Source organism: Bombina bombina, chromosome 2 (assembly GCF_027579735.1).
Source record: "Bombina bombina isolate aBomBom1 chromosome 2, aBomBom1.pri, whole genome shotgun sequence".
NCBI classification, from domain to species: domain Eukaryota; kingdom Metazoa; phylum Chordata; class Amphibia; order Anura; family Bombinatoridae; genus Bombina; species Bombina bombina.
Window position 1 is genome coordinate 745,406,235 of NC_069500.1, and position 19,443 is coordinate 745,425,677.

Below are 19,443 nucleotides of genomic sequence, written 5' to 3' on the forward strand. Positions count from 1 at the left end.
AGGGGGGACGCGAAAACTTCTGAGGAGGACCTAGTTGAATGGCTAACACAGGACACCCAATCTTCTTCAGCTTCAGCTGCTAGTCCTCCTAACCTTGACGCACCATCTACGTCTAGCTGTGCTTTGGGCAGGTCTCAAGTGACCAGTGCCACTCCCCCGCCTGTCGCCACCACCAACACTAGCACCACAGCCGCTTCACTTGATCTGTCACAGGAGTTATTGACACATCATTTGGAAGAAATGAGTGATGCGCAACCATCATTGACAGAGGATGTAGATAATAGTGATCAGTCTCAGTCAGGCAGCATTACCGACATGGAGGTACGGTGTGATGATGATGATGATGTTGTACCCGCTGCTGCTTCCTTTCTTGATGTTTCAGATACAAGTGAAGCGGTTGATGATGATGTGTTGGTGGATGTCACGTGGGTGCCTGCTAGAAGAGAAGAAGAAGAGGGGGAAAGTTCAGATGGGGAGACAGAGAGGAGGAGGAGACGATTTGGAAGCATGGGGAGGTCGTCTCAAGGAGCTAGTGGCACAGTAAGACAGCATGCATCGTCACCAGGGGTCAGCCAGACAGCACGCCGACGCCCATCAACGCATGCTGTTGCCACCACCAGAATGCCGTCATCGCAGAGCTCAGCAGTGTGGCATTTTTTTTGTGTGTCTGCCTCTGACAACAGCGATGCCATTTGCAACCTGTGCCAAAAGAAACTGAGTCGTGGGAAGTCCAACAGCCACCTAGGTACAACTGCTTTGCGAAGGCACATGGTCTCCCATCACAAAGGCCGATGGGAAGAACACTTGAGTAGAAGCAGCACACAAAGTGAAATCCGCCCTCCTCCTCCTGCTCCAGCATCTTCAGCCACGTCAACCAGTGCTGTCCTCCTTGCCCCCTCTCAACCATCCTCCACTCAGTCTCTCTTACGTAGCAGTTCCTGGTCATCTGCCCACAGTCTGTCAAGGACATGTTTGAGCGTAAGAAGCCAATTTCTCAAAGTCACCCCCTTGCCCGGCGTCTGACAGCTGGCTTGTCTGAACTCTTAGCCCGCCAGCTTTTACCATACAAGCTGGTGGAGTCTGATGCTTTCAAAAAATTTGTATCTATTGGGACACCGCAGTGGAAGGTACCTGGCAGAAATTTCTTTTCACAAAAGGCAATCCCAAACCTGTACTCTGTTGTGAGAAAGGAAGTTATGGCATGTCTGGCACACAGCGTTGGGGCAAGGGTCCATATGACCACGGATAGCTGGTCTGCAAAGCATGGTCAGGGCAGGTATATCACCTACACTGTGCATTGGGTAAACCTGTTGACTTCTGACAAGCATGGAATGCGTGGCTCTGCAGAAGAGTTGGTGATACCGCCACGACTTGCAGGCAGGTCTGCTGCTACCTCCTCTACTCCTCCTACTCCATCCTCTTCCATAACCTCTTCCTTGGCTGAGTCCTCTTCAACTTCTGCATCTTGCTCCACATCAATGGCACCCCCCCAGCTCCCCAGGTACCATGCTACATCCCGGGTACGGCAGTGTCACGCCGTCTTGGGGTTGACTTGCCTGAAAGCGGAGAGTCACACCGCACCAGCACTCCTGACCGCCCTGAACGCACAGGTGGATCAGTGGCTGACTCCGCACCAACTGGAGATTGGCAAGGTTGTTTCTGACAATGGAAGTAATTTGGTGGCGGCATTGAAATTGGGCAAGTTGACACATGTGCCGTGCATGGCACATGTGTGTAATCTAATTGTACAATGATTAGTCCATAAGTACCCAGGCCAGGAAGGTGTGTGGCCATTTCAGGCGTTCCTACACGGCCATGGCGCACTTGTCCGATATCCAGCGTCGAAACAACCTGCCAGTGAGGCGCTTGATTTGTGACAGCCCGACATGGTGGAATTCAACACTCCTAATGTTTGACCGCCTTCTCCAACAAGAAAAAGCTCTTAATGAGTATTTGTATGACCGGGGTGCTAGGACAGCCTCTGGGGAGCTGGGGATATTTTTGCCAAATTACTGGACGCTCATGCGCAATGCCTGTAAGCTCATGCGTCCTTTTGAGGAGGTGACAAACCTTGTCAGTCGCACCGAAGGCACCATCAGTGACATCATACCATTTGTTTTCTTCCTGGAGCGTGCCCTGCAAAGAGTGCTGGATCAGGCAGTAGATGAGCGTGAAGAGGAAGCGGAAGAGTTGTGGTGTCCATCACCCCCACAAACAGCCGAATCAGCATCGCTTGCTGGACCTGCGGCAACGCAGGAAGAGGATTGTGAGGAAGAGGAGTCAGAGGAGGAATGTGGCTTTGAGGAGGAGGAGGAGGAGGAGGAAGAAAGAGCACAACAGGCATCCCAGGGTGCTCGTTGTTGTCACCTCTCTGGTACCCGTGGTGTTGTTTGTGGCTGGGGGGAAGAAGATACCATCAGTGAGATCAGTGAGGAGGAGGAACGGGACATGATTAGCTCGACATCCAACCTTGTTCAAATGGGTTCTTTCATGCTGTCGTTCCTGTTGAGGGACCCTCGTATAAAAAAGCTGAAGGAGAACGACCTGTACTGGGTGTCCACGCTCCTCGACCCCCGGTATAAGCATAAAGTGCCTGAAATGTTACCAAATTCCCGCAAGTCGGAAAGGATGGAGCATTTTAATAATAAATTAAAAACTATGCTTTACACAGCGTATAAGGGTGATGTCACAGCACCACGGGAATGTAACAGGGGAAGAGATGAAATTAATCCTCCTCCTCCCACGGCGGCAAGGACAGGACGCTTTCCTGAGGTCTTGTTGATGGAGGACATGCGTACCTTTTTAACTCCCATGCACCATCAGAGCCTTTCGGGATCCAGCCTTAGAGAAAGACTCAACCGACAGGTAGTAGACTACCTAGCTTTAACTGCGGATCTCGACACTCTCAAGAGCGATGGACCCCTTGACTACTGGGTGTGCAGGCTGGACTTGTGGCCTGAGCTATCCCAATTTGCAATGGAACTTCTGGCCTGCCCCGCTTCAAGTGTCCTGTCCGAAAGGACTTTCTGTGCAGCAGGAGGTTTTGTCACTGAGAAGAGAAGTTGCCTAGGTCAAAAAAGCCTTGACTATCTCACTTTTATAAAAATGAATGAGGGCTGGATCCCAAAGGGACTGACATTGGGTGATACATTTGAATAAAAAAGGCCTGATGATGAGATGAGCTGGCTTGGGCTACAACTGGTACACAGGCTGGCCTTTTTTTTTTGTTATAAAGCCGGAGGACTTGCTTGACTTATCCGCCAACAACTAGTGTTCAAGCCACAAGCTTTAAGGGCACTTTATAAATGTTTTACAAACATCAATTTTTCTGGCCGCTGGCTACAACAATACCCACATTTTTCAGTCATTTTTACATTCCTAATTTTTCTGGCCTCTGCTGCAGCTCTGTGGGTACAAAACTCAAATAAAAAAAATAAGGCACATAACACTAGTGATTAAACTGTTACGAATAGTACAACTTAGCACACCACTCATATCTGGTGAACCATTAAATTGAACGCAAAATGCCACAAATTTGAAGGAGGAAGACCGACCAAGCATCTATTATTCAAAAGGATGCCATATGTCCTCTTTCATGATGTTTTTTCTGTTGAGGCTCCGGGACCCTCTTATAAAAAGGCCTAGGGATAAATAAGTGTACTGGGTGTCTAATCAATGTTTTTTTCTATTTCCCGGTTGCAACTAATGGTCTCTGGGTTTCTAAAATCTATGCCTTTCCTGTAATCTATTATTCAAAAGGATGCCATATGTCCTCTTTCATGATGTTTTTTCTGTTGAGGCTCCGGGAACCTCTTATAAAAAGGCCTAAGGATAAAGAAGTGTACTGGGTGTCCAATCAATGTTTTTTTTCTATTTCCCGGGTCATATAAATGATCTCTGGGATTCTAAAATCAATGCCTTAACTGTAATCAATTGTTCACAAGGATGCCATATGTCCTCTTTCATGCTATTGTTTCTGTTGAGGCTCCGGGAGCCTCTTATAAAAAGGCCTAAGGATAAAGAAGTGTGCTGGGTGTCTGGGTGTCCAATCAATGTTTTTTTTTATTTCACAGTTGCAAAAAAATTATCTATGGCTTTCTAAAATCTATGCCTTACCTGTAATCTATGTTCAAAAGGATGCCATATGTCCTCTTTCCTGCTGTTGTTTTTGTTGGGGGTCCGGAACACTATTCTAAAAAGGCCAAAGAAGAATGACCTGTACTGTACTGGGTGTCCAATCATGTTTTTGTTTTCAATTTCATGGTTCATAATAAATATCGCTGTGTAACTAAAATCAATGCCATACCTGTACTCTGTTGTTCAAAAGGATGGCATATGTGGTGTTTCATTCTGTTGTGGTTGTTGAGGGTCGTGGCCGTGGGACAGCATATAAAATGGCTGAAGGAGAACAATCTGTACAGCCTTGCTCCTCTTTTTAGACAGGCCAGCTCTTTGCATACATGCCAACAGACTCTGTAATGCATGCCTCTTTTAGGGAGAGGTGCAGCCATAATGCAGGGTCAGAACCTCTGCCTGCAACTGTTATACTCAATTTTGCGAAAGGAAGTAACCTTACCATTGTTCCCTGCACACACGTATTGTTGTTATATTTTGGTGAGGGTAATCATGATGGCCATGTAGACCACCACCACTGAGAGTCCTGGAAGTAACAGGGATGAGATGAAAGAGCTAAGAATAGTAGAACTTGAAACAACAGAGTTAGCCATGGGTGTTAGTGCAAGACCGCTTGGCTTTTTTTTTGGCTTTGGGTGCGGCTATTCATGCAGGCCATATAGAGCTGCCACCATTCGGTGTTGTATCAGGTATTAAACTAATAAGAACAGTACTACCAAAATACAGCCAATGAAGGGCCTTATGAAGACTGAGCCAAGGTTGGATTGTAGTATTTGGTTAGGCTAATCATGATGGTCATGTAGACCACCACCGAGAGTCCTGGAAGTAACAGGGATGATGAGATGAAAGTGCTAAGAATAGTACTACTTGAAACAACAGAGTTAGCCATGGGTGTTAATCCAAGACCGCTTGGATTTATTTTTGTATTGGGTGCGGCTAATCATGCAGGCCATATAGAGCTGCCACCATTCGGTTTTGTATCAGCTATAAAAATAATAAGAACTGTACTATCAAAATACAGCCAATGAAGGGCCTATGAAGACTGAGCAAAGGTTGGATTGTAGTATTTTGTTCGGCTAATCGTGATGGCCATGTAGACCACCCGTAACAGGGATGAAAGTGCTAAGAATAGTACTAATTGAAACAACCGAGTTAGCCATGGGTGTTAGTCTAAGACCACTCGGCTTTTTTTTGGGTTTGGGTGCAGCTAATCATGAAGGCCAGATAGACCTGCCACCATTTGGTGTTGTAACAGGTATGAAAATGCAAAGAACAGTACTACTTAACACAACCTACTTACCATGGGTCCCAGAGCATATGTTTGGTTATTATATTTTGTAAGGGTAATCATGCAGGCCATATAGACCTCCACCGATAGGGTGAGTATGAGTAACAGCTATTAAAATGCGAAGGACATTACTAATTAACACAACATAGTTACCATGGGTCGCAGACCAAGAGCAGATGTCTTATTATTATATTTTGTATGGGTAATCATCCAGGCCATATAGACCTCATCAAATAGGGGGAGTTACAGAGATTAAAGTGCTAAGAATGGTAGTACTTAAAACACAACCTAGTTAAAATGGGTACCAGACCGCATGTCTTATTATTATATTTTTTCAGGGTAATCAGGCAGGCCATATAGAACAACCCCGATAGGGGGGGGGGGAACAGGGATTAAAGTGCTAAGAAAAGTACTAATTAACACAAGCTAATTATCATGGGTCCAACGCCGTGTGTCTTGATGTTATACTTTGTCAGGGTAATCATGCAGGCCATTTAGACCTCCCTTGATAGGGGGAGTAACAGGGATTACAGCTATAAGAATAGTACTACTTAAACACAACCTAATTACCATGGGTCCAAGACCAGATGTTTTATTATTATACTTTGTGAGGCTAATCATGCAGGCCATATAGAGCTCCAACAAAAGGGGGGGTAAGAGGGATTCAAGTGATAAGAAAAGTTTTACTTAACACAACAAAATTACCATGGGTCCCAGACCCCATGTCTTGTTGTTATACTTTGTCAGGGTAATCATAACCGCCATATAGACCTCCACCAATAGGGGGAGTTACAGGGCTGAAAGTGCGAAGAATAGTACTACTTAACACAACCTAGTTGGGTCCAAGAACGCATGTTTAATTATTAGACTTTATCAGGGTAATTATATATCTAACAAATCTATCTATTTCTTTTCTATCTAACTATCAATCTATGTATATCTATCTATCCTATCTATCAATCTATCTTCTGTCCGGGAGGTTTTGAGACAGCCACTTGTGTTTCTGACAAATTTGAAGTAGGAGGACAGAACAATCATCTTCTTCCATCTCCCGGTTCCACAAATGAAGGCCATATAGACCTCATCTGATAGGGGGAGTAACAGGTTGTAGTAAAATGTTAAGAATAGTACTACTTAACACACCACGGGTCACAGACCGCATGTCTTATTGTTATACTCTGTCAGGGAAATTATATATATTTCAAATCCATTTATTTATATATCAAATCGATCGAACTATCAAACGTATCGATCAAATGTAGATTGCATCTATTGATCGATGTAATTCGTATCTATAAAATGTATATTACATATTTTGGTTGATGTCATTCGTATCTATAAAATGTATATTGCATTTTTGATTCGATAACATTCTTATCTATCAAATGTATATTGCATCTATTGATCGATGTAATTCGTATCGATCGAATGTATATTGCATCTATTGAGCTATGTACAGTGTATCGATCATATGTATATTGCATCGATTGAGCTATGTTATCTATGTATCTATCTATCAAATCTATCTATCTCGTGGTTGTGCAAGTGGACTGTTTGCAGTTGATTGCGGTGAATAACACTTGGAGTTTGCTCTGTCACTGTGATGCAGCCGTAACCCTTACACTACCTGATAGATACGACATCATAACTAATGTTTTAAAGCACGTTATTGCAAACAATTTGGGAATGTTAGTTGATTTAGGCCCATTATGGCTTAAAAGCAGACTCTGCATAAACTATGTAATTTTCCATGGGAGTTTTGCCAGGGATCCCCCTCCAGCATGCGACAGTCCAGGTGTTAGTACCCTTGAAACAACTTTTCCATCACTATTGTGGCCAGAAAGAGTCCTTGTAGGTTTTAAAGTTCGCCTGCCTATTGAATTCAATGGCGGTACGCACGGTTCGTAGGTTCACGAACAATACCGGAAGTTCGAGTCCGCCGTTCGCGAACCGAAAATTTTAGGTTCGCAACATCACTAATCAAGAATAGTGTCAAATAAGTTAAAGTCCTGGGAGGGTGAAAATCCTAGACCTTTTGTGACTTGCAAAGTTTACGATTTTCAATATGTGGGACTCACCTCAAGAATGCTAAAAGACAGAAGTACGGAACATTTATTGTCACTGGAGGCTGAGATACCAAAATCACCAGTAGCAAAACATTTTGTTTCTCATAATGTAGGATGTGAATCCTTCAGCTTCCAAGGCATTGAACAAGTTTCATTGGGACTTAGAGGGGTGATAGATTCCAAGCGCTCAGTTAAAGAGAAGTTTACTGGATTTTTATGATACAAACAGGATCCTCTCAAGGTATAAACAAAATAAGTGATATCAAGCTGTTCATAGATGATAGGTAGACATCATATTGAAGAATATACAAGTTGCTATATTGTTACATCGATCAGTGTGACCGTCAAATGGTTCACCATGCAAATTACATCCCTTCATTTATGGATAGCATTCATTGTTTATACTAAAATTATATTTAAATGCCCGGTGTTCTAGTCATGATGCTCATACTGAGTGGTGTGTGTAGATTCTACATTGATTGCTATATTGTTCTCAACATATATTTAGATCACTGATATACAGTTAGACATCTCTCAACTAACTCCCCCATTCTCTGTGTCTACCAGTACAACCATTATATAGTTCACTGTGTAATCGTATTTCTTTATGTTCAAAAAGTATTTGTTTTTATATTAGGCATGTATTTTAGGTTACGCATGGTCCTAATTATAATGCTCGTATTGAAGATAGTATAGAGCACAAGTCAGTAAATTGGTTGTTATCAACATATGCATAGATAAACATCCTATATTGATTCTAGAGATAAACTTACATATAGAATGCGATATCTCTATATATGCATATTGTAATATTGTAATAGGTTTCCGCTTGAAAACGAGGCTTATGTAGCTCTGCTTGTCCCGTGATAGTTCTTATATTTTTAAAGGTTGCATTTTCCCTATTATTATGTAACAATTTTAATTTTGTACAATGTGTGGGAATTTTTTTGTAGTTTGAATTGTAATTATGTAAATTTGGATGTTAGTAATGAAAGAGGATATGATTGGCTGGAATAGACAATCCCTCCATCATCAAATACTCAAGTAACACACCTGTACAACAGCTCTGATGAAGTGCCGTTGAGGCAGGAAATGCGTCAGCTGTTTGGAGTCCTGCATGCTGTGTTCTTGACGATTTTACATGTGTTGAAACCAATAAAGTGGACTTTTAATGGTATTTCTTGCTCTCCTGTCGATGTTTGTTGTTACCCAGTAGAGAATGTTTATGCTTAAATGTATTATTGTTAGGTTGCTTTTTATTTTTCAATTATTGATTGGACTAGATTGCAATCCATTTGTTTTCTTAAACAGTATCTTTTGATTTTATTATAAATTTAAATGTTAACCTTTCTAAATTTGTCTTCCTTATGTAAATTTATAATAACGTATTAAAAATAAAAAAGTTAATATTTCCTATTTTTTTTTTCCTCTGTAAATTCTTACAAAATAAAAACTTAAGCAAAGTCTGGGTTATTATAGGTAATTTTATATTTAAATACATTTTTTTACAGCTTCTATATCTAGATATCTTTAAGTCTTTCTAAGTCTTTTAGACAGTTTTTTTTTCATTTGAATACATGCTATATAATTAAAGTGTCATATGCTACTGGTTTTCTTTCTCATTCAACTGCTTAATAAACTGTAATTTTTTCCGTTGGGTATAGCTTTTATTTATGGCATATGACCAGTTTTCTAAAAATATCATGGTAATTTCTAGGTCTTAGCATTTTCAAAACAAATTAATGTAATATAAATCATTGCAAATAAAGTCTAAAAATAATTTGAGATTAAAACCTTTCAATAAGATAAGTCTAAATGCCAATTGATTTCAATAAAATAGGTGTAGATGCCAATTAAGCCAATAATTTTACTGGGTCTCTCAGAAAATACAATAATTTTACCTGTAAACGTATTGGCTCGCCAGGAGTAAGAAAGAAAGAAAGAAACGTACCAACTAGACTATTCAAAACATAGGCATTGAAAGCATATATTTATTTTTATTTTTTTAATCAATAAGAATAGGTATGTTACATTCCAAACTGACCATCCCAGGTTACTGATTAAACAATATTTATATGCTCCATCAAACTAAAATGAAATTATTTATGTTAGAGGCAGTTTTACAAGCAGCCTCTAGAGGGAGCTTTAGATTGAGAAGACAATGATGAGTGATATCATGGAACTTCCATATTTTTGTAATTTCTAACGTGTTCTCGCACATTATTTGGCTGTCTCTTATCCATAGATACATGCATTCTCTGTGTTTTTAAAATATTCTTTATTATAGGGACAGTCTACACCAGAATTGTTATTGTTTAAAAAGATAGATAATACCTTTATTACCCATTTGCCAGTTTTGCATGACCAACACAGTTAAATTAATATACTTTTTACCTCTGTGATTACCTTGTATCTAAGCCTCTGCAGACTGCCCCCTTTTGTCAGTTTCATTTCTTTTGACAGACTTTATTTTAGCCAATCATCGCTGACTCTTAGGCAATTCCACGGGCGTGGCACACATGAGCTAACGCCCTCTAGTTGTGAAAAACTGTCAGAATGCATTCAGATAAGAGGCAGCCTTCAAGGGCTAAGAAATTAGCATATGAGCCTACCTAGGTTTAGCTTTCAACTAAGAATACCAAGAGAACAAAGTAAAATTGATTATAAAAGTAAATTGGAAAGTACATTTTAAAATTGCATGCCCTATCTAAATCATGAAAGTTTATTTTTGAATAGACTGCCCCTTTAAACAGTGTTTCTAGCTATACAACTGTCATATTCACTAACTTACGCCTAGATTTAGAGTTTTGCGTTAGCCATCAAAACCAGCGTTAGGGGCTACTAATGCTGGTTTTGGCCGCCCGCTGGTATTTAGAGTCAGTCAGGAAAGGGTCTAACGCTCACTTTGCAGCCGCGTCTTTTCCATACCGCAGATCCCCCTACGCCATTTGCGTATCCTATCTTTTCAATGGGATCTTTCTAACGCCGGGATTTAGAGTCTTGGCTGAAGTGAGCGTTAGAAATCTGTGCTCTAAAGTACACTAATACCCATAAACTACCTATGTACCCCTAAACCGAGGTCCCCCCACATCGCCGCCACTCTATTAATTTTTTTTAACCCCTAATCAGCCGACCGCACACCGCCGTAACCTACGTTATCCCTATGTACCCTAATTTGCTGCCCCTAACACCGCCGACCCCTATATTATATTTATTAACCCCTAATCTGCCGCCCCCAACGTCGCCACCACTTACATACAATTATTAACCCCTAATCTGCCGACCTGACCTCTCCGCTACTCTAATAAATGTATTAACCCCTAAAGCTAAGTCTAACCCTAACACTAACACCCCCCTAAGTTAAATGTAATTTTTATCTAACAAAATAATTTAACTCTTATTAAATAAATTATTCCTATTTAAAGCTAAATACTTACCTGTAAAATAAACCCTAATATAGCTGAACGGCCCCATTGTTTCCTATGGGGAAATCGTGCACAAGCACGTTTTTTAAGATGGCCGCGTCCGTAAGAAGCGCTGGTATTTAGAGTTGCAGTGGTGGTAAATATGCCTCTAGGCTCCCTTTTTGGCCACAGAACTCTAAATCTAGCAGTTACTTTACTAAAGCATTTTACCATACAGCGGCTAAAGCATAAAGCTCCCTCTACAGCAGAGCTTTCCAAACTTTTCATGTTGGTGACACACTTTTTAGACCTAAATCATTTAGCGACACAGTAATTCAGTTGTACTAGCAAACAGGAGGTTAAACTAACTTGTTTTAAGAGATATGGAAACATACATAAATTATATAATAACTAAATGTATTTACAAGTAACAGTAAGTATGTGCAAGAATTAAAATAAGTTTAATAACACCAATAGCTAGTTACTATTTTTTAATGGGTTGTATGAGGTTAATGGGATGAACACAATTTCTGAATATTTAGTGGAATATTAGATAAAGATACTCGCATTTCATCATCAAGCATTTTTAAGCTTCCACTTCCTATCCATATATCAAGAGTAGAAGCAGCAATGCACTACTGGGAGCTAGCTGCCAAAAAAAACAACTGACTTCTGACTTCAGCTCAGCGTTTATGCTGCCGCCCTAGAGCTCGGTGAGTCCGATTGACTACTGCCCACGCTGAAAACACACTACTGTCCCACTCACTGACTACACATGCAGTCACGAGCCAATTAAGGAGACTACACGTGCAGTCAGGAGCCAATGTGCCGCCAATAGGAAGAGTTTCAGTTCCCACTGAGCTGCGGCAATTGGTTAAGATGATCTGTGACCCATGTGTCAACCATGTGATATGCGTAGCAGGCAGGCGGAAAGTCAGAAACCAAAAAAACATTTTTTTTAAAAATTAAATTAAAAAAATTGTGCTGAAACAGGGACACACCTACACACTGCTACCGACACACTTGTGTGTCCCGACACACAGTTTGGAAAGCACTGCTCTACAGGTTGCCTGTATAAATTTACTACATTCACTGTTGTCACATAGTGTTCAAGATATGTGCATGCTCCTAAGCCTGTCTTATTATGTTGTCATGAAAAGGACCAAGTTAAAACAAAGGAGATCAACAGAAAGACGTGCATATTAAAATAAAAGTAAATTATTTAACAAAATTTACATTTACACTATAGAATAACATTTTTGACTTCCACAGTCTTTTAGATTTTGTTGGGAAGCCGAATGTTTACATGTCAAATCTATAGCAAGGGCAATGAGAGAGGTATTGTGAGAAAAATGGTGATTTCTTCATGATACCACCTCCACCCTTTCTTCTCAGCTTTTTGCCAACCTTTATTGTAAGATGTGTAAACTAATGGTAACAGCAAGTATCTCTATTGAAATCTATAGGAGACATAGGCCTAGATTTAGAGTTGGGCGGTAGTCGTCAAAACCAGCGTTAGAGGCTCCTAACGCTAGTTTTGGGCTACCGCAGGTATTTAGAGTCAGTCATTAAAGGGTCTAACGCTCACTTTCCAGCCGCGACTTTTCCATACCGCAGATCCCCCTACGTCATTTGCGTATCCTATCTTTTCAATGGGATCTTTCTAACGCCAGTATTTAGAGTCGTGGCTGAAGTGAGCGTTAGAAATCTAACGACAAAACTCCAGCCGCAGAAAAAAGTCAGTAGTTAAGAGCTTTCTGGGCTAACGCCAGTTTATAAAGCTCTTAACTACTGTGCTCTAAAGTACACTAACACCCATAAACTACCTATGTACCCCTAAACCGAGGTCCCCCCACAACGCCGCCACTCGATTAAATTTTTTTAACCACTAATCTGCCGACCGCCACCTACGTTATACTTATGTACCCCTAATCTGCTGCCCCTAACACCGCCGACCCCTATATTATATTTATTAACCCCTAACCTGCCCCCCACAACGTCGCCGCCAGCTACCTACAATAATTAACCCCTAATCTGCCAACCGCAAAGCGCCGCCACCTACGTTATCCTTATGTACCCCTAACACCGCCGACCCCTATATTATATTTATTAACCCCTAATCTGCCCCCCTCAACGTCGCCTCCACCTGCCTACACTTATTAACCCCTAATCTGCCGAGCGGACCGCATCGCTACTATAATAAAGTTATTAACCCCTAATCCGCCTCACTCCCGCCTCAATAACCCTATAATAAATAGTATTAACCCCTAATCTGCCCTCCCTAACATCGCCGACACCTAACTTCAATTATTAACCCCTAATCTGCCGACCGAATCTCGCCGCTACTGTAATAAATGGATTAACCCCTAAAGAACAGCCAATAGAATGCAAGCTCAATCTGATTGGCTGATTGGATCAGCCAATCGGATTGAACTTGATTCTGATTGGCTGATTCCATCAGCCAATCAGAATATTCCTACCTTAATTCCGATTGGCTGATAGAACCCTATCAGCCAATCGGAATTCGAGGGACGCCATCTTGGATGACGTCATTTAAAGGAAACGTCATTCGGCGAGTAGGCGTCGGTTGAAGAGGTTGGATCCGCGTCGGTTGGAAAGAAGATGGCTCGGCTCCGCTCCAGAAGAAAGAAGATTGAAGATGCGGCTTGATAGAAGACTTCATCCCGATGATAGACTTCCGACTTCAGCCCGATGATGGAGTTCTTCAGCCGCCGCTTGGATCCAGACTTTAGCCCGAGGATGGACGTCACTCTTCAGCCCCCCGCTTGGGCTTGGATCAACACTTCCGAGGCTTGGATCAAGACTTCTGAGGACGGATCGGTGAACCTGGTATGGTGAAGATAAGGTAGGAAGATCTTCAGGGGCTTAGTGTTAGGTTTATTTAAGGGGGGTTTGGGTTAGATTAGGGGTATGTGGGTGGTGGGTTGTAATGTTGGGGGGGGGGGGTATTGTATGTGTTTTTTTTACAGGCAAAAGAGCTGAATTCTTTGGGGCATTTCCCGCAAAGGGCCCTGTTCAGGGCTGGTAAGGTAAAAGAGCTTTGAACTTTAGTAATTTAGAATAGGGTAGGGCATTTTTTTATTTTGGGGTTATTGTTATTTTATTAGGGGGCTTAGAGTAGGTGTAATTAGTTTAAAATTGTTGTAATATTTTTCTAATGTTTGTAAATATTTTTTTATTTTTTGTAACTTAGTTCTTTTTTATTTTTTGTACTTTAGTTAGTTTATTTCATTGTATTTATTTGTAGATATTGTATTTAATTAATTTATTGATAGTGTAGTGTTAGGTTTAATTGTAGATAATTGTAGGTATTTTATTTAATTAATTTATTGATTGTGTAGTGTTAGGTTTAATTGTAACTTAGCTTAGGATTTATTTTACAGGTAATTTTGTAATTATTTTAACTATTTTAGCTAATAGCTATTGTACCTGGTTAAAATAAATACAAAGTTACCTGTAAAATAAATATAAATCCTAAAATAGCTATAATATAATTATAATTTATATTGTAGCTATATTAGGGTTTATTTTACAGGTAAGTATTTAGCTTTAAATAGGAATAATTTATTTAATAAGAGTTAATTTATTTCGTTAGATTTAAATTATATTTAATTTAGGGGGGTGTTAGGGTTAGACTTAGCTTTAGGGGTTAATCCATTTATTACAGTAGCGGCAAGATTCGGTCAGCAGATTAGGGGTTAATAGTTGAAGTTAGGTGTCGGCGATGTTAGGGAGGGCAGATTAGGGGTTAATACTATTTATTATAGGGTTATTGAGGCGGGAGTGAGGTGGATTAGGGGTTAATAACTTTATTATAGTAGCGGTGCGGTCCGCTCGGCAGATTAGGGGTTAATAAGTGTAGGCAGGTGGAGGCGACGTTGAGGGGGGGCAGATTAGGGGTTAATAAATATAATATAGGGGTCGGCGGTGTTAGGGGCAGCAGATTAGGGGTACATAAGGATAACGTAGGTGGCGGCGCTTTGCGGTCAGCAGATTAGGGGTTAATTATTGTAGGTAGCTGGCGGCGACGTTGTGGGGGGCAGATTAGGGGTTAATTAATATAATATAGGGGTCGGCGGTGTTAGGGGCAGCAGATTAGGGATTCATAGGGATAATGTAAGTAGTGGCGGTTTACGGAGCGGCAGATTAGGGGTTAAAAAAAAATGCAGGTGTCAGCGATAGCGGGGGCGGCAGATTAGAGGTTAATAAGTGTAAGGTTAGGGGTGTGTAGACTCGGGGTACATGTTAGGGTGTTAGGTGCAGACGTAGGAAGTGTTTCCCCATAGAAAACAATGGGGCTGCGTTAGGAGCTGAACGCAGCTTTTTTGCAGGTGTTAGGTTTTTTTTTCAGCTCAAACAGCCCCATTGTTTTCTATGGGGGAATCGTGCACGAGCACGTTTTTGAAGCTGGCCTCGTCTGTAAGCACCGCTGGTATCGAGAGTTGCAGTGGAGTTAAATTATGCTCTACGCTCCCTTTTTGGAGCCTAACGCACTGAAAACCCAGCCATTCTGTGAACTCTAAATACCAGTGGTATTTAAAAGGTGCGGCCAGAAAAAAGCACGCGTAGCGAACGCACCCCTTTGGCCGCAAAACTCTAAATCTAGGCGTAAGAAATCTTAAATATTTCAGATGTTGGGCTTTGTTTTTTTGCAATTTATTGATAACGTTTCATCCTGGTTCAAGAAATGGAAAGGCAGATGCTTTGTCTAGAAAGTTTGAGGATTATACTGTATCTGATAGTTGTGAAACTATATTCCATCCAATTTTATTGCAGTACTTTTCTCTGTTATGGATAAATTGTGTAGTGTTGATCCCGTTTCTCTGCCTCCTGAATATTCTACATCTTTCTTTGATAGTCTGACTTTACGTAATGATAAGGTGGTAGTTGCCTTAGTGCTTCATTCTGAAATATTGAAACATTTTCATGAGAATTTGTCAGCTGGTCATGGGGGTACTAGTAAGACAAAGAAACTTATTTTTCATTATTTTTGGTGGTCTAAGTGGCAGGAGGAGGAGGAGGATTTTGTTCTGTCTTGCGAGGTATATGTAAAATCAAAACATAAAACCCATATTGCTGCAGGGTTATTACAGCCTCTACTGTTTTCCTAGAAACCTTGGTTACTATCTCCATTGATTTTAATGTTGATCTTCCTCCATCTAATGGATTTTCTTGCATCATGGTTGTGGTTGATAGGTTTTCAAAGATAGCTATTTTTTTACCTATGAAAGGGGTTCCGTTAGCTAGAGAGACTGCTATATACTCAGAGAAATTTTTCGGCTGCATGGTAATCCAGAAGCTATTGTATCGGACAGGGGTGCACAATTTACATCTAAATTTTGGAAATATTGTTATAAATCTTTGAAAATTCCTAGTTCTCTTACATCTGCCTATCATCCACAATCAAATTATCAGACGTAGAGAACAAATTGGTTACTTACATAGAAACATAGAAACATAGAAACATAGATATTGACGGCAGATAAGAGCCATAGGCCCAGCAAGTCTGCCCGACCTTACCTAACAGTATAAACTTATCTAGTTCGTAGGATAGCCCTATGCTTGTCCCATGCATTTTTAAAGTCCCCCACAGTGTTTGTTGCTACTACCTCTTGAGGAAGTTTATTCCATAAATCAATCACTCTTTCTGTAAAGAAGTGCTTCCTCAAATTACTTCTGAATCTACTACCCTTTAGCTTGAGCTCATGACCCCTTGTTCTTGAATTTTCCATTTTATGTAAAATACCCACAGCCTCAGTTTTACTAAACCCTTTAATGTACTTGAAAGTTGCTATCATATCACCTCTTTCCCTTCTCTCCTCTAAGCTATACATATTTAGGTCATTGAGCCTATCCTGGTAAGTTTTATTTTTTAGACCATGTACCATTTTGGTAGCCCTCCTTTTCGCAGATTCAAGTTTGTTAATATCCTTCTGAAGATATGGTCTCCAGAACTGCACACAATACTCAAGATGAGGCCTAACTAATGATCTATAAAGTGGCATAAGAACCTTACTATTTCTGCTGCAAATACCTCTACCAATACATCCAAGCATTCTGCTAGCCTTACTCGCTGCATTACTACATTGTTTACTAAGTTTTAAATCATCTGAAATAATAATTCCCAAGTCCTGTTCCTCATCTGTAACAGTCAGTAAAGTGTCATTGAGTCTGTAATTAACATTTGGATTTTTCTTCCCTAAATGCATTATTTTACACTTTGCTGTGTTAAACTTTAGACCCCAGTCATTTGTCCAATCCTCCAATTGTTGTATATCACTTCTCATTTTGTCTACCCCCCCCTGGAACATCCACTCTGTTGCAAATTTTTGTATCATCTGCAAAGAGACATACTTTCCCCTGTAGCCCTTTGCTGATATCGCAGATAAATATGTTAAACAAAACAGGCCCCAGAACTGACCCCTGAGGAACACCACTAGTAACAGCCCCCTCTGCTGAATGAACTCCATTTACTAAGACACTTTGTTTTCTGTCCTTAAGCCAGCATTCCACCCAGTTCACAATTTTTGAATCTAGACCAAGGAGATATAGTTTGTGAATAAGTTTATTGTGTGGGACGGTGTCAAATGCTTTGCTGAAATCTAGATATGCTACATCAACTGCTCCTCCCTTGTCTAATACTTTTGTTACATAATCAAAGAAGTCAATTAGATTAGTCTGACATGATCTCCCTGAAGTAAAACCATGCTGATTTTGGTCCTCTAAATTGTTTGTCTTTATGTAAGTCATAATTCTTTCTTTTAAGAGGCTTTCCATTAATTTCCCTACTACTGAAGTTAAACTAACTGGCCTGTAGTTGCCAGATTCTTCTCTACTGCCCTTTTTAAGGGGTATTACATTTGCTATTCTCCAATCATCTGGGACAGCTCCTGTTAATAGTGACTGATTAAACAGATCAGTTAATGGGACAGTTAGCACTGATCGAAGTTCCTTTAAAACCCTTGGATGAATATTATCAGGACCCACTGCCTTTGTAACATTTATTTTTGATAATGCTAACAAAACCTAATCCTCTGTAAAAAGATTTCTGTTAAGCTTGTTTCTATTTTGCGTTGCATCCCTTAATGTAGACATTGTATCTTCACAATCTTTAGTGAAAACAGAACAGAAGTAATCATTGAGACAGTCTGCAATCTGCTTATCTCCTTCTATTATTCTACCATCAACTGATTTAAATTTTACTATTCCTACCTTATTTTTTCTTCTTTCACTGATATATCTAAAGAATGTTTTGTCCCCATGTTTTACTGACTGTGCTATCTTCTCTTCTGCATGAGCTTTAACCTTCCTAATTAACTGCTTAGTCTTTTTTTGTTGGAGTCTCCATATTTTCATATCATCATCTGCTTGTGTGTGTCTGTAATTTTTATAAGCTATCTTTTTTGTCTTTACAGCATGTGCTACTTCTTTGGAAAACCAAATTGGTTTCCGCTTTCTTTTACTTTTACAGACATGTCTAATACAGTGTGCCATTTTAGATGCAACCGCACACTGTATTAGACATGTCTGTAAAAGTAAAAGAAAGCGGAAACCAATTTGGTTTTGAACAATATCTGCTTGAACAATATCTGCTTTGCTATGCTTCATTTTGCAGGATGGTTGGTTTAATTTGATTTCAATAGCTGAATTTGCTTACCATAATAGTTTGCAGTTATCTTTGAAAATGTCTCTGTTTTTTGTAAATTTTGGTTTGCACCATGTTTCTTTCCCAGATTTGGTTTCCGATACTTCAGTACCCTCTTTGAATGAGAGACTGATTCTTATTCAGAGTAATTTCAAAAACGTTCAGCTAGCTTTACGTAATGCTTAGGAGAAACAGAAGCATTATGTAGATAAGTTGAAATCTTCTAGTCCAGGTTATTCAGTTGGTTGTGATGTCAGTCAATAGTTTGGATAAATATGAGGTCCAAAAGATTATGGATTTTTATATGTCCAGAAGTTGTTTGGAATACCTTGTGCAGTGGAAGGACTATGGTCCAGAAGATGATTAAAAAAATGCATGCTCTTCATTTGGTGGCATCTTTTCATAGACCTAATGCATCTAGACCGTGAGGTTGAGCTTGAGAGGGGTTGGGGCTCTGTCAAAATAGGCACTTAAAAGAGTGGTTTCTGTGCCTGCTGCAGTAAGGAATGCTATACTTTTAAGGAGGTCTGGAAGATCACTTAGGCCTTAATTGTAGTAGCCTATATTAGCTCTCTATCTGCACCATGATGCTGCTTGTGTATTGAGTTTTCTGAAGTTTACTCTGCTAGTTTGTTTTTTGACTATACTGATTTGATTTTGGCTTCCCTTCACTTTGCTTCTGTATTAACCCATTGGTTCGGACTGAGAGGCCCATTTATCAAGCTCCGTATGGATCTTGTGGGCCCGTGTTTCTGGCGAGTCTTCAGACTCGCCAGAAACAACAGTTATGAAGCAGCGGTCTAAAGATCGCTGCTCCATAACCCTGTCCCCCTGCTCTGAACAGGCGGACAGAGATCGCCGGAATTCAACCCGATCGAGTATGAT